The sequence below is a fragment of the Amblyomma maculatum genome, chromosome 4 (assembly GCF_055883805.1).
Source record: "Amblyomma maculatum isolate TAMU_Amacu chromosome 4, ASM5588380v1, whole genome shotgun sequence".
In the NCBI taxonomy this organism is placed as follows: domain Eukaryota; kingdom Metazoa; phylum Arthropoda; class Arachnida; order Ixodida; family Ixodidae; genus Amblyomma; species Amblyomma maculatum.
In genome coordinates this window covers 111,800,002-111,816,712 of record NC_139347.1, presented here as the reverse complement: position 1 = coordinate 111,816,712, position 16,711 = coordinate 111,800,002, and the positions used below count along the sequence as shown (strand labels likewise).

Below are 16,711 nucleotides of genomic sequence, written 5' to 3'. Positions count from 1 at the left end.
ATCCAGAAAACGTTCAGTATTAAACCTCACCACACAAAAAGTAATTGTAATGCAGTCCCATGTTTAGCATTTTTGGTAATTACGGCCCTCTTAGGAGTAACTCTTATGAAAGCGGATGTATGGTCCTCATCTAATAAATGTGATTAGCAGACAACCATACAGTGCTTGATGTAAGAGTACAGGAACTGTTTCTAAATGATGAATTTAATTCCGGGAATATACAGTGATTCTTGATGCATCTTTTACCTTCCTAACTGCGCAGACAAGGTGTATACCCTGATTAGGAAATTTGGTACAGACTTACATTGCTCATTAACAACCTAATCAATACCACCTAACTGCCATGCAATTAAACTCAAGTGTAATGATGCACATATTTGATTTTAATTACCTGCAAGGTGCAATGCGGATGTTGAAAAGCGCCGAGAATTTCTGTCACTACTCATTTGGATTTAAGCGATGTTTGTTATGCTTTCCTTAATTTCTGTGCGATAGCTTGCATTTATTATTTTTTTCTCTATTGTACCACAAATAGCAACCCATAGCTTCATAGCAACTTCTTGAATATACAGCGCAAATAAGGACAAACTCGACACATATGTAAAGGGAACTGCGCCTGTCCTGTCTACTTTTGTGTTCCCTTGTCTATATTCGCGCTATTGTTTCAACAAATTGCTACTAACTAGCCCAAACCAAGCATCTGTAGCAGCTTCATAGCTCTCTTCATATTGGCTTTGATTGCATGTTACGGCATCGGGAATTGCGCCCCTGAATTTCAGAACGAAAATGCTAATGCAGGGAGGTATACATTAGTTTTATCATAGGTTATGTTACATGTACGGAAAGAAACAGCCGCATAAATGATAAAAATAGTGTAGCGCAGTTTGGAATCTGGATGGCTACACTCTTTAATCCATTCGCGCATCAACGCATAAAAAAAAGCCAATGTTGCACATAACATGGTTTAGTTTAGATTATGAGGTTTATCTTAAGCTTCGACCTTAAGCGTTTTTTTCGCATGCAGTTACATTGCTGCCTTGCTTTCCCCTCCGCAAAAACGCAGGGGACCCAACCGGCCGATGTCGCACCAGGGGCCTCGCGTCAGTGCTCTTGTCCTCTAAGCACCGAGTCACCGAAGAGGGGCTGCTGAAAAAGAGTGTGTACGAAAGGATTCCTCTCCAAAGCCGCATAAAGCGGAGTAGAGTCAAGTGCCTACGTATCAGTGTACGATTGTGCACCTTAGGCAGAAAATGTTATCAGTGCTTTGGTGGTCTCCACGACATCCTACGTTATCAACTCTCCACGGGGGGGGGGGGGGGGGGGGGTGATAGACGAGTCCAGGTAAAGGCGCTCGCTTTGTCTTGCTCGTACAGAGGTGGACACTCGGCTCCCACGATAACATCGGCTGGAGAGTTTTCAAACACCGAGAAACAACGATCTACCAACATCTACCAAGGGAGTCCAGTACTGTGGTATGTTCTCTACAATGTCGGATTCTGTATAAAAATATAATAATAATAAGTGATTCACAGGAATGGAAAGGCGCTGTATCTGTCAAACTTGCTTTGTGGACACCTGAAGCGCGCCGTAAGGGACGGGAGAAAGGTGAGACTGAAAGTGGATATAGAGAAGGGGGAGCCGTAGTGGAGGGCTCCGGAGCAATTTCGACCACCCGGGGATCTTCAACTTTCGCTGACATCGCACAGCACACGGACGCCACTTCGTTTTGCCGCCATCGAAACGCAGCCGCCGTGGTAGGGTTCAAACCCGGGAACTCCGGCACACTAGTCGGGCGTCTTACCACTGCACCATCCAGGCGGGGCGTATAAAAATATAGAAATGATAATTTTTCCGGGTTTGCTTCCGCGCACAAAAAGAAAAATGTTCCGAATGTGTTTTGTGGTTAAGTGAAAAAGCTGAGGAACGCTCTTCTCGAGTGCCAGCCACTGATGTTCATGTGTCCTTTGCTTTACCGCTTGACCACACGGTAAAGGTCGACGATTAAAGAATTCAAACCTTGCCACGCCCGCTGCAGTTCAGGGGTAAGACGCCCGACTACTGTCCCGGAGTTCCCGGGTTCGATCCCGACCGCGGCGACTGCGTTCCGATGGAGTCGAAACGAAGGTTAATAATAATAATAATAGTTGGTTCACAAGAACGGAAAGGCGCAGTATCTGTCAAACTTGTTTCTGTGGACACCTGAACCGCGCCGTAAGGGTAGGGGGAAGGTGGGAGTGAAAGTAGAAAGAGAGAAAGGGGAGCCGCAGTGGCGGGCTGCGAAGTAATTTAGATAACCTGGGGATCTTTAACGTGCGCTGACAGGTTTGGTTTGGTTTTGGAGTTTGATGGTCCCAAAGCGACTCAGGCTATGAAAGACGCCGTTTTAAAGGACTCATGAAATTTCGACCACCTGGGGTTCTTTAAGGTGGCCTGACATCACACAGCACACGGGCGTCTGGCTTTTCGCCTCCATCGAAAAGCGGCCGCCGAAACCGGAATTCGATCCCGCGTCCCTGGACACAGTAGTCGAACGCCCTAAACACTGTATACAGAGGAAATGATTGCGTGCCCCCACTGTACTGCTCTAACGCGCGGCGGCATTTCTAATTAACAAGAAGTCAAATCTAAACCGATTCTGGTGAGCTTCGGTGGTCACAAAATATGCATAACTATGTTACCCCATCGCATGCGGAGAAAAAAGTCAGCTAAACGGATGTGGACTGGCGATAATTATTGTCCGCTCAATTTTGATCGTAGCAGCGCGATTTTAATGGAGGTTAATTACTAAGCCCTTGTGTGTATGCTCAATCCCAGGGCCTGTTAACACAGCCTCGGTTTGTCGAATTTATTCCAAAGCTGCCCGCTCAAGCGCCTATCATAATCTGTTTGCAGCATACAGTTAAGGTATTTTACAGCAATTACAATTTTTGAGAACCTCCTCACTCTAAATAAAAAATCTTGTTTGAAACAGTAACCAGATATGTAAAGTACAAATTATATCTTAGGATGCATTAAAACCCGAGAAACATAATCCTTCTTTGACTGTTTCAAGAAACAAGTGTACTTAAGATACGATGCTAAATTCGACTAATGTTGTTGAGGAGTGGACGTAAAATAATCTCTCGACGGACGCAATATATTACGTTCGCAGTTGGGTCAAAGCAGAAATTGGCGATGTGCTACAGGCTTCGGGTGTATATTTCCTACAGTGCCCGCACGTAATTCTGCTTCACGAGAAATTTAATGTCATTCCAGTTCAATGATATTCGTTCACTGGATGACATTTTTACACTATGCTGTACTATAAAAACTAGGACCATTTGATCGGCGGCTGCATTTCGATGGAGGCGAAACGGAAGCGTCCGTGTGCTGTGCGATACTTGTGCGATGTCAGCGCACGTTAAAGATCCCCAGGTGGTCGAAATTACTCCGTAGCCCTCCACTACGGCTCCTCTCTCTCTCTCTCTCTCTCTCTCTCTCTCTCTCTCTCTCTCTCTCTCTCTCTCTCTCTCTCTCTCTCTCTCTCTCTCTCTCTCTCTCTCTCTCTCTCTCTCTCTCTCTCTCTCTCTCTCCTTTCACTCCCACCTTCCTCTCTTTCCTTACGGCGCGGTTAAGGTGTCCACAGAAAGCAAGTGAGACAGTTACCGCGCCTTTCCCTTTCTATAAAGCAATCAGGGCAATTTGAAAATAGTGGCAACTGCGATGGGTAAAAACTGGGCGAAAAAAGTGGAGCGTGCTTACAACCTTCTATGAGGCGATATTTTTAATAGTACTCTAAGAGTTTATTTCTACCGCAAGTTATGAAAGAGCACTGAAAAAGGGTAGAGTTGGAGCCTCAGTTCGCAAGCCGAGCCGACGTTTCGACAAGGGAAGTGTCTGTCTGGGCAGCACGATCACTGGCAGGGGTTTAAATGCGCTTCTGCTTCCGAAGGAGAAACACTATGGAGGAGGGAAGGGAGGAGGAAGGAGGAGAGAGAAGTGGGTAAAGGATTGAGAAATTGGCAGTGGTTTAGCTCTGCTATGCCTTCATATACGTAGCGTAAAGCGTAAATCGCCAGCGGCAGTGTGCTCTGGCAATTAAATTGTCTTCCGGGCATCTTTTGCGGCCGCTCTGGGAAAACGTATTATCGGTACATCGCACGCCCCATCTCGAACACAACCAGCATATCAGTGAACGCATTCAAGTTCACCGGAGTTCTATAATTCGTCGACAAGAAAGGAAAGACGCGGTATCTGTCACTCGCGGAATCCCGCTATCAATCTATACTGTAGACAAGGGGAACTATGAAGAGCGTTTCACGATCCGGGGCGTGGCGTGCAGGCTATCATTGTGACAGGGATGCCAGACCTGTTCGAATGCATTTTCGAGAGAGTATGGAGTGCTTTATTGCCATCCAAGAAGTCGCTGCAGAACCTCGCGAATTGCTCTTTGCTGTGGCTGCGGGAGTTTTAATGCGACGAGGGCAGTCTAACACTGGCTGATCATGACATTCATGATCAGCCTGTGTGTGTGTCTTTTTTTCTGATTTGATCGGAGTATCATGCTATGCCGTGTGCCAAAGCAAAGCAATAAAGAAAAAAATCCGAGGCATAGCGCAGTGGCTAAGCGCTGGGCTGGGGATCCAAGTGATGGTGTTTAAAATCCCCGGTGGAAGACAAGGTTTAATAATATATTTTTTAAGTATCGATTCAATAGTGATTGGGCATAAGACTTCTGATCGGTCGCTTCGAATTTGGCCGCTCTCGCGTATGCGCACAACGGGCGGCGCACACATGAGAAACTCAGTCCTGACCTAGCTTTACGCTACAAAACATGTTCTATCGGTATGTTTTTCAGAGTAAACATCTGGTCATCATGTGGCCTAAAAAAAATTATTTTCTTTTTAATGCCACAGGATCTGTATTTGTGCCGCTCTCGTTTCTCGTTGTCCTCGAGCTGCTTCATCCTTGCCGTCTAATAAGTTTGTCATGTGGCAGAGATGTAACGGTCAGTGGTGTAAAACACTGCACACATCGTCATAAAATATGATGCAATAGTGTGCAGACTAAATACACGCAGAACATCCAAACGGGCAGGCTGGCAACAACATTTAGCGTGAACCAGTCGAAGCTTCGTAGAAGAGGCAGAAGTCCTGATCAAGACAACCGAAGAATGGTATACGATGTAAGCATATACCGCTCACAATGCAAAATTACCGGCCACTTTCACATTCTGCCCCATGTCCTTAGAGTCAATCTATGAGTCACAGAAGGAAAGCAATTTACCACGATTTTAAGAACAAGGTGACTTCATGTGTTATTCGTTTATCGGCAAGCTAATCTTTGCGCTGTAAAATGGTACAACTGTCAGATGGGTCTTCAACTTCGCGAATTTTTTTTTATTGTTTTTGATAGGACTACATTTTTTTAAATTTTCAAAATGGTTGTTTATGTTAATGTTTTTAGACAGCTCACATTGAAAGGGCACAGCGCAACAAACACGGGACGAAAGGAAGAAGGCGTACACACGAGCGCTGACTCGCAACTAAATTTTTATTGGAAAGAAACACATCTTTATACAATTCTTCAATAATAACAAGTAATATAGCACTTCCGCAAAACACATTAAAAGGGGTCAAAAAATGATATGAAAAGATATAATCACCGAATGATAGTTTTTTCCGAAACATTTTTCCCCATTCTGCCTTGAAGGTTAAGGAAACGATTAAGAATTATCAAAAAACGCCAACTCTTTATCTACTAGTATGATCGAAGGCTGGCTCATACATTGCGACTGTCTTTTTTGGATTAGGTACGCCTCGATCTGCTCTCTTGTTGTTTTATCCCGGGGTCTAAATGAAATGTTAGTGTTCGCAACTAACGTTCGGCAGATGGTTTTGTTTCTATTTTTATCTTTTACGCATTTGCGACAGTGGTCTTTCAAATGGGAGCAATTATTGTCAGAAAGGAATCGTAGGTGTTCTCGCAAACTGATATTTATACGTCTTCCGGTTTGTCCTATATAAACTTTGTTATATGAGTGGAATTTCATATACTACGGCGCACGCGCATTCTACAAAAGTTAACCTGTGCGACACTTGGCATTAAAAGGGTTTAAAGGTTGTCATTTTTTCATGACGGTCCCTGATAGCACGACAGAGCCCACTGAACTTATGCAGCGAGGAAAAAAATACGCCTGCATCAAAACGTCCTTCTACGTTCTTCCAATTGTGGGCTACTTTGTGGACATAGGGAACTACAGCGACTTTTTTATCTGCTTTATTCCTCTTTTTAGGATTCACAAACTCCTCCCTTCCTGCCTTACCTGTCGCACGAGCTTTTCGTAAGTTTCCGAGATGACAGAAACTGGAAAACCTGAGTTTTCCAGCCGGCGTATCTGCGACCATACACTTTCTGGTATGTTATGGCAACACGAGTTCAGTAGGCCTGAGGGGATGCAAGAAAAAATGATTCCATTTTTTACAATTTTTGAATGGCCAGAAGAATAATTAAGTGCGGACTTCTGGGACCTTGGCGAATATACATGATCACTCCTCAAAAACTGTTTCAAACTAAAAAACTGGAGAGAGTTTTCTGAAGGAACTTCCACTGTGAAAGACAACTCGGTGGCACATTCGCGAAACGACTTAAGGATGTCAACTATAACCCTGCTGAATTTGTCTTTATCAACTAAAATAAAAATATCATCTATATATCAGAAAATGCGTATTGCTTGTCCACTAATGTGCTTATTGATAGTTTTGTCAATTTGACATTATAAAATATTGCTGAGCACTGGGGCTACCATTGACCCGATGCATATACCCCTTTTTTGTACATACACACCTTTTTGCCATCCTACACATGTGGATTGTAAGTAAAAGGACAGGAGTTCAGAACTTCATCAAAACTTGGAAAAGGTACCTCAAACTGATGTCATATTGATTGATTTTGCAAATGCCTTTGGTCGTGTGCCCCATAATCGCCTGATACTAAAATGAACAGTATTAACATAAATGATAAAGTTGTCAGATGGGTGGAGCAGTACTCAACAGCAGATTTCAATTGGTGATTACTAATGGTTTTCAATCTTCTCAGTCTGTAAAATCGGGTGTCCCGCAAGGATCCGTCCTGGGGCCCGCATTATTTTTAATTTACATAAATGATATTGCTTCCTCCATAACATCATCAATTCGTTTATTCGCAGATGACTGCATCCTCTACTGTCCAATTTACAATCTCACCGACTGCGTTATGTTACAGGATGATTTGTCTAAATTAAACAGTTGATGCCCTGAATGGTAAATAACTATAAACGCTACAAAAACTAAATTAATTCGTTTCAGTAGCCGCACCCAGGTATTGTAAAACACCTACTATATTGGCAACATTGAAATAGACTCTGTGGAATATTTCAAATACCAAGGAGTGTATTTAACCCTTAATGTGTCTGGAGCACGCATATCAAACGTATTCTGACTGACAAATATAAAAGTTTGGGTTTCACCAGCCAGTCCCTGTGCAAAGCTAACACAGATACTCGACTAATTGCTTAGAGCACGCTGGTGAGACCGAAGCTTGAATACGCGTCATTTATTTGGAATCCTCATCAACTGAACCTTATTAACAAATTGAAGACACTTCCAAACAAAGATAGTCGACTCATCACACGTCAGTACTCACGTTATTCGAGGATCTCTGCAATAAAAAAGAATCTTAAACTCCCAACGCTAGTAAGCAGACGTAAGCAATCACGTCTTGCGTTTTTTTATGAATTCTTTTATAACCCCACATCCTTCTTCACACCGTTAATTAGGTCCGCTACATGTATATTTCATCGATTTGATCATAATTAAAATGTCGAGCTTCATTTGTATGAACTGACACAGACAGGTTTTTTTCTTCTACACTTGGGCATAAGTGACTAGAATGTCCTTCCCTATCCTGTAGTTAATGCTATCGATCATGATCAGTTTATTGCAATACGGAAAGAAATTCTAACACCGTAGGTTGGATTTATTCATATTTTGTTTGGTTTGTACTAGATTTGTTTTTCTTTTTGTACTTCGATTTACCAACTGGATGTTATGCTTCTACTCTTCATATGTTATTGGCCTTATACTGTGGTAAAAATGTTATTATGCGCTTGCTTGAATGTATTGCCTAACTGCTCTTTATTTACGTCGCCCCATTACTGTTGTATTTTATTCATCGCTTTCATTGTATGAAGCAGCACCCCCCCCCCCCCCCCTTCTTATGTAATACCCATTTAGGCCTTTAGGGTAAATAAAGGAAAAAAAAGCGTATATAGCTTCAGTATTCTTCGTAATCCTTTTCCGTAATATGACGAACGTGCCCTGATTCCTGTTTAGCGTATAGGCGGTCGTCTGAGTGAACAGAACTACTAAAACACGCAGGACTACTAACCCTTCAAAACAGAGCAAAACTCGCGCGCCTTAAAACCATGTACCAACTCATACACAATCAATTAAACGTCGACACTTCAAGATACATACCAAAATCACAAACGCGTCAAACACGTACACACTCTAAACGGATTTTCATTCCGTACTGACACTTTCAAATATTCATACTTTTCTCGTGCTATACGCGAATGGAACATCTTGAACACATCCATTGTTAGTAATCCATCATTAAATTCCTTCAGCACACGTGTGGAAAATAAACTACTTATATCTCAGTAATTATTCAGTCCCTATGTCACTAAAAAGTTATTCCTTCCGTTTGTGTTTTCGCTTGTGGTAATATTTGTCCGCCAAAATCTTGTCACATGCTCCTCATTCTTGTTTAATTGCTATACGTGTCTTCTTATGCATAATCTCGTGTCATATTTTTTTTTTATCTACTTCGATTAATTACTATTGATATCTTTTTGTGCCTCTGTACTTTTGAATGTCCTCCCTGTTACGATCCCTGATGGGATTTACAGTATCGAATAAATAAAAATAAAATTAGGGGTTGCAAATGTAATCTTGCCGATGTGTTTCTTTCGGCTGTCAAGATTGCCGCCTCACCGAAGCATATCTCTTGGCCGGCGGACAGCACGTGCTCTGCAATTGCTTTTTTTTCTGAACGCTTGTTTCGCACATCGGCCTGGTGGTAGCGGACGCACAGCTATAGTCGCTATATGGTTTGCGATAAACAACAGCAGGTAACTTGGCACGGGGTAACGGATACTTCACATTAACAACTTCGGCTCGCAGTTTGCTGGCACGTGGCCAATGTGCACTCCGTGTTTCCTGAAGATCCGAGAAAAGTTGTCGCTGGTGTGAGGCACGTAAAACATCGCACCGAGTATCATCTTTTTTACTGATAGCTTCCTCGCGTAAGGTTGCCTATTTTCTTCACTTTACAGAAAAATTTCTGGGATAGCCGTTTCGCTCAAGATCCTTGTGCATCAGCTGCATTTCATTGCCGAAGCTGGTCGGGTAGGAACAAATGCTTTTTTCATGGTTGATTAGCGATGTATCCACGGAACGCTTAAATCCTGGATCCTAGTGGTTGTTCCGACACCGAATGATTAGAACGTTAAGGCCCCTCCGCGCGAGGGGCCTTAACGCATCTGCGTTAAAAGTAATTTTTATGCAAATTCATATAATTTGCGTTGAAGTAACGTTTGACTAAAACTAATAACTGCCCTTTGATAGCCAGAATTAGCGCACCCGGCATGGCAGCTCAGAAGCTGAAAATACGCGAGACAAGCCTGACAACCAGCTGCAAGACGACACAAAATTGTGGATACCAGTTCGTCTGACAAAGCAGGTGCCCTGTTTACTGAGGCGACTTCTTGCTCCAAGCAGACACCGAATTTATAAATAGCACATGGCAAGGCTCTAAACTAGCCAGGAGGGTAGAGTGGTAACTCTTAGTCTGCGTCAGCTAAAGACACAGTAGTGCCTTATTACATTCAACGCCTCATTGCGGGGGGGGGGGGGGGGGGAGAAAATAGAAGTGATTATGGTGGAAACGCTCGAGGGCACGCTGCCGAGGCACACTCCTTGAACTAGAGAAGTAGCCTTCCTTATGAGCTACAAGCAGTGGCGAAAGCTGTAGTTATCATGACGGTCGGTGTTCGGTTGTTTGTGTTTTGGACGCAAAGAAAGGTAGCGAACACTATACAATACTTCTTCTTGTTGCTTGTTATGTTTTAATGCACATAAGAAAAATAAAGCAACCATGCGGCAAGCACTTCTAGATTTCTTTTATTGCTGTCGTCAAATGGTTGTAATAACATGCGATATGGAATAGGAGATGAAAATAACGCCTCTCTGGGAACAAGGAAGGTATGTGTGTCGTGTGTCCACAGAGCCGTATAGCATGGTGCGAGGTTTAGGAACCTAATTACGGATATAGCATAAGTCATCATGAAAAAGAAATTTGTTCTGCATAATTTTCGATAAAAATTCTAAAGTACGCAACATCAGCAAGGAATGAAACGCGAGCGAGAGATGTAAAGTGAGAGTTGCAAAAAAAAAAAGGGGGAAAAAAAACAAGGACGCTTAACCTTCGCCTTTACGAGTTCAACGTGATAGCATTATCGGGTCCCATTCGAATCACCTGCTTACCTCTTCAGCCTTACAACGACGTACTTTACGTGATACACCACACCTTCATTTTTTGTATTTATTGAAAGGTGAGATTTCACTCCCGTCTTGAATTTAACGACCGATCAGATAACCTCCATTTGGTTGCTTCTTCCCATTTAAAGTGTGTCCTGTATTTTCTTTTCTCCAATGTATTTAAACTACAATGCTTTGAAGACGATGGATGGACGAATAAATGGCTTTGCATCGGACGGCGACTCATGCCGCTTGTTGCGACAGCGCCGTATGTTCGAAGAAATTTTCCAAACAGTGCCTATCTCCAGATATCTAAGCGGAAATGTTCTTTGCTACTCGCTTAACTACTACTTACGTAATTATTTTATTTCTAATGACGCACATAAACATTACCTAAAAGTCATAACGCAATGCATGTATTAGGTTCAACTTTATTTGGAGAGAAGCAATGCGGTCCTGTGGCGGAGTGATTCTGTGATCGCCTCGGACTGCGAAGGAACCGTGTTCGACTCGGCGGGTTTCCGCAAAATTTTTCTTGTTCGTTTACTTTCTTCTGATTTCCGCGTTACAACCGCAACGCCGACTCCGGCTTTTCTGCGACACAAGGCACCTAACGCTATCACGTTAATATGCAGTTACCTCCCTAAGGTACAATGGAAGTGAGTTTAACCCTACTAAAGACCGGTCTTTGCGACAAGTGAAATAAACTTGCGCTTGTACTGAACTTCTCATGGCTGAGAAGATCTTAGGCTGCTTTTCGTCGTCTAATTGTTTTCTTCCCTTTTCACTGACGGTGCTAGCGCATTAACCCATTCTTCAAAACAAAACCATTAAATTAGAGATGAAATTGGTTTCCGTTAGTGATGTACAACTATCGATCCTGATTCTGATGCTAGGGGTACTATCTATAGCTGTGTCGCTATCAAACTATTTAAGGTGTAAGAAAACTGTCTATAACAATTTCGAAAGTCTATCGATAGCGCGACCTGTACACTATCTGTAATAAGATTGGTAGTGATATCGATAGTATAGAATCAACCGCGCGAACACAGTGCAGTATAAACTTGGTTCCCTGAGTGCGTGGCATGGTAGTGAGTTTATGAATCGGTAGTGAGTTTATGAAGTAGGGAGTGTGTGGTAACTATGACAGTACTCTTCATTATCGCAATTTTCGCGTTGCCGAGACCTCCAGATGTACAGCTTTGGTTAAGAAAGCTTAGCATCTTTCCTGAGCAGCCGGCTACAGCCCTCGGCACAGCGATTAAGAACGCGTCGACAACAAAAGTGCCTATCCTGCTGGCAAACCAAGCGGCGCGCCAGCGACGCGATGAAATTTTAGCCACTCTGGATGATGCCATTGTGTTGTTCTTTTTTGAACACGACTCACGGATTAAGTGTTCAGTGCCGCAAATGTCCTATTTGTGCTGGCAACAATGACCGAAGCGCACCGTTTGGATCGGTTGGAGCTAACAATTCCGTAGGTATGTTTGTCAAGATCCGTACTCTCTCTAGAATAGCTGCTGTTTTTGAAAGAGTACATTACTGCTACAGACGAGGAAGAAGCGGCCAGTGGCGTGGGCACGAGTTCTCGTGCTAGTCCTGCCACGATTCAGTAAAAATCCTCTCACGGTCATCGGACATCACCTCTTTGTTCTTTGTGTTTATCGGCTCTCCGCCTCGTAACATTTTGATTGGAGATGCTGGGTATGACATCAAAACTGCTCCTCCTGACCCGGACCTTCGGTGCCTTGCATCTTCTTGAGCCGTCGACAGAAGGTCTAGGAGGGATCGCATGGCTGGTCCCCAGCCTCCCGGAACCGAGGCGACCTATCCGTTCCATCGTCTTGTCCGCCGCCCCGACCCCAAAACACGACAAACGAGAGACTTATATGAGACGCCACCCACTCCACCACAAGACGCAAAGAGAGAAATGAACGAAGTTGTGACCCCACTGACTCGATGTGCCAACCAAAAAATCCACCAACCCAAGACATCGCCACATATGAACACATCATCCCTGCCCATGCCATGCAGTTCGTGACTTGGTCTCGGTCATCGAATCTTGGCAACCTGTGATCTGAAAGCGTCCTGTGCCAGGCTCCATTCGATAATCTTCGCGGCGGCAAGCCGTTGCCTCTTCCTTCTTCTTCTATCTTCAATAATCCAGTCATGTCCATCGTCATGTCATGGATCTTATCGACATCGACAAAGTTCCACGATCGGGATGATCACTCGGTGGCCCCAAGTAATATTACGGACGAGGAAGAAGCGGGCAATACGCGGGAAGGAGAGCTCGCGCTAGGCCCGCCACGATTCATTAAAAATCATCTCACAGTCATCGGACATACTATCTCTGTGTTCATCGACATGCCGCCCCGCAATAGTATGATAGCCTAAACTGCACGAACTCAGTATTTCCCTGAAATGTTTTGGTAATATCACTGGCCAAAACCCATATATATATCCACAGCCCTGGCGCATGGAAATACTAGCAGTTTTACTACCTTTAGGATTATTGATTCCGGTATTAGTAGTACTATGGGGTGTTTTTACACTATCCTTAGTTTAAAAAACCATCCATACTGTCGGTAATCAATTTACCGATAGCTTCGCGTCACAAGTTTTTGTACCCAAAACAACCATCGATACTCTCGGTAGTCAGTTTACCGATATTTTCGCATCACAAGTTTTTGTACGTAAAACAATCACCTCGACGGCCATAGTTCGACTGAAACTATTAGCGGTTGGGAGCTCGAAAACGCACAAATGTGATAATTCGTCAGCTATTCGTCCATCGGTCGCTCCTGCAGTTTATTTAGCTGCAGTGTGGCCAAACAACGGGTAAAAGGAGCTGTACTTTCAAGGAGAATAGCGAGAGGAAAAAAGCCGCCACTTATCGGTGTCGACAAGCAAAGGAAGTGAAGGGAGAGAGCTTAAAGGAAATGTAAGTAGCAGTGCAAACGCTTTTTGACTTGGTGTTGTAAAATTGATCTTGGCGAATGTATAACGGCCCGCCTAAGTTGGCGGTTCTACATACATACCTGCATTGCTCCTAGGATACATTATATGTTTGTAACGTCACACACGACTATTAAAGCAACATTAAGCATCGCGAATTACAAACGCCCCCACTTCATCACGCGCACTGTCTAGATTTGCACTGTGCTGAATATCTCTGAGCAAGGGTTTGTTCTCAGACTCGTTCAGGGACATGGATGACCAGACGATTGCCGTTGCACTTGCTACGTCACAGCCATGGTTTAAAGACCCTGAATTCAGAATGTGGCCTGCCAAATCGGGAGGAATGGCAAGGCATAGTTAGACTACTTTCCAAATGCATTTGTCATTTGGCGCAGCTGGCTCGTAAGCCTGATTCGTGGGTTTTTTCACACGCAAATATTCTTGAAACGGCCAAATGATTGCAGACAAAAAAAATTTGCTGTTACATAAGCTATGTTTGTGATGTCATGCAACACTAACTGCACTTTAAGAGAGTTAACTGCTGAACTATTTGGTTGTCAGACAAAATAACTGGGCATTCAGCGCCCGTGGTGTTGTTTTTCTTGTTGGTGTTTCTGTCGCGCTGAATACACTGTTATTGCTACACCAGTGGATCGTGAGAAATTACAAGACACCATATCACTGCTACAATGGTCTAGTGTCATGAGTACCCTTGACACAAGGCAGGTGCACAATTCCTACACCAGTGCCTCTTGGTGCCCACATGTAACAGAGATGGTAAGTGTTTCATGGCCTGGTGTTACCCTTATTTGGAGTTAAATGCTAGGGTAATGGGATATCCTCGCAACTTTGAGAACAATAGCACATGTGTCTTGGGATCTTTCCCTCTAACTGTAACTAGATATGTTGCTTGTGTAAGGAAATACTGTTTTCTGGCGCGTCCTTAACGAAATTTCGCTAGAAAGAGTGATATATTCTTTTGCAGTAATCCAGAGGCGCATAAATTTAGTATATCAAAATAAAGCAATTGATAATCCCCTCCGTGATTGTAGTTTGAAAAAAGCCACACAGAAAAATTTAACAAGGCCTTTGTTTTCTGCATGACTTGCAACGCAAATGGTTTCTAACTGCCAAGACTTCTGCGAAGTGAAATCATAAACAAATAGTTTCAATATGGTGTGCCATGTTCTCAGAAGTCGCATAAAACTACGTCACTATCCTCGCATTGTGCACTAATTCACTGAAGTGGTGCTGCGTTTTGAGGAACGCATTTCTTTGCTAGCATTTGCAATATGCACCAGTCATAGAATATACGGCCGGAATCGAATAAGAACATTGCAACAAAAGAAATTCAGAAAGAAGTGAACACTGAAAAGTACGAATGATTACAATAAAAGATACTTACACCTTCCGGAGAATAGACAAAACTATCTCGAACCTGAAAAGCGCTATCGCTCTTCACCATCACTGATGCTTTTCTCAGGTGAGGGGTACCTGCAGATCAAAATTATAGAGGGCCATGATTACAAAATCGCGCTCTCGTGTCGCAGAAGACTGGTTTACTTGAAGAGATAGCCCTTTGGCTTGTCCGGAGCTCAGTGCGTATTCCAGAGGATTATGGCCCATTTATTCGGAAATGCCTAATGGCCTCATTCTCTCGCCAAACTGGATGAGCGATCGTCTATTCCCGCACATACGAGGAACACCTCGACACCCTTTTACAAATCTTTGGAAATCTCAGGCCGGCCAGCCTCGTGTTGAATCCGGCAAGCGCAAATAATGCCAGGCTCAGGCGAGTTTGCTTGAACATGTTGCTGAAAGAAACAGGTGTGTCCTGATTCAGTGAAATTTCGGGGAATCTTTCCTTCTCGTACGCCTGAATACGTGAACGCTGTTCAGTGGTATCTCAGGATGGTGGAATACTCTATCGAAAAATCCTAATAGTGTGCGACTGCAAGCGCCCTTGATAAAGTTGCTAGAAAATCATCTTCATGGTAAACCTATCGATAAATCACTTATCGTGTGTTACCCGTTATTATAGGTCCTAATTATTCGGTGTAAAACTCACGCCGGGGGGACCCGTCATGTATAAAGAATAAGCAGGTTTATCCGCACCTGTATCTGTTTATCTGGACCGGACAGGCCAGATCAGTTCGGCATGGAGCTTATACCAAACAGGCCATGTCCTGTATGCAGGTCTACCGGACAGACCATGCCCGTTATCAACCTCAATCCGAATGGAACGGTTCAGTATGCAGCTAATGCTAGATGGGCATTTCTGGTATGCACCTCAAATCGGAGATATCTGGTATGAATCTGAAACCGGATGGAACGGTCTGGAATGGAGCATATATACAGGACAGAACATGCTCGTTTAAACTCAAGCCGGACCAAACCGTCCTTTATGGACATTATGCCGGCAGAGTATTTCCGCTTCTCAACACAAGCCCAACTGATCAATAAAGCTCAGTCGGAATGGCCACACCGGAACATAACAGCACGCTAAGTAAACATGAAGACATCACCAACATGTATTACAGCTTTCATTTATATGTGATGTCTACGCTGTTTCACAAACACCTAGAACCTCTGCAACAATCTAATTCTGCCCTAGAAGGATGATAAGCGCATTGCATCACATTTGCGTGTTGATCTCGGCGAGAACATGAGTACATTACAGGAAACAATCCCTGCAGCTCGTCCGATCTTGTAATATATCTTCATATCTTATCTACGACTTCAACGCTTCAAAGTGAATGTTCAAGGGTGAGTGCGGAATTTCGTTAGAGACAGCAAAAATGCGCTCGGGCGTAACTTAAACACATCGGTGACCATATAAATATGCACAGACAGCCGCATGTGGGGTTACACATTCTTCAATGTTTGTTATGAAAACGCTTATTCGGAAGTCCATTCATAGGCGTCGCAGCTCCGCTGGTAACATGTGAAGAAAAAACATGCAATATGACGATCATTATTACATCGGATATTCCTGCATGTAGAAACAATTACATGCGTTCAAATACAACGGAAAATCGCTTAGCTTTGGTTTTATACCATATTCTGAGATTGCCTGCCAGAAAGCGATGCATTATAAAGATGCGAAGCATTGGTAACGCCTTGGGAAAGCGAGGAAAAAGAGTCACAGTGTTTAAAGGGCGATCGGAGAAGTGCGACCGCAATTACTGCAC

General features: G+C 43.5%; 1 protein-coding gene across 1 annotated transcript in view; it reads left to right on the top strand.

The window, feature by feature from the left end:
* Window positions 1-1,382: 1,382 nt before the first annotated feature.
* The window catches only part of LOC146191956 (uncharacterized), an 84,383-nt gene continuing 69,054 nt past the window's right edge, over window positions 1,383-16,711 (top strand). The window contains exon 1 of the mRNA XM_084602349.1: window positions 1,383-1,472. The gene's annotated coding sequence lies outside the window, so the exon portion shown is untranslated. The remainder of the gene's footprint in view (window positions 1,473-16,711) is intronic.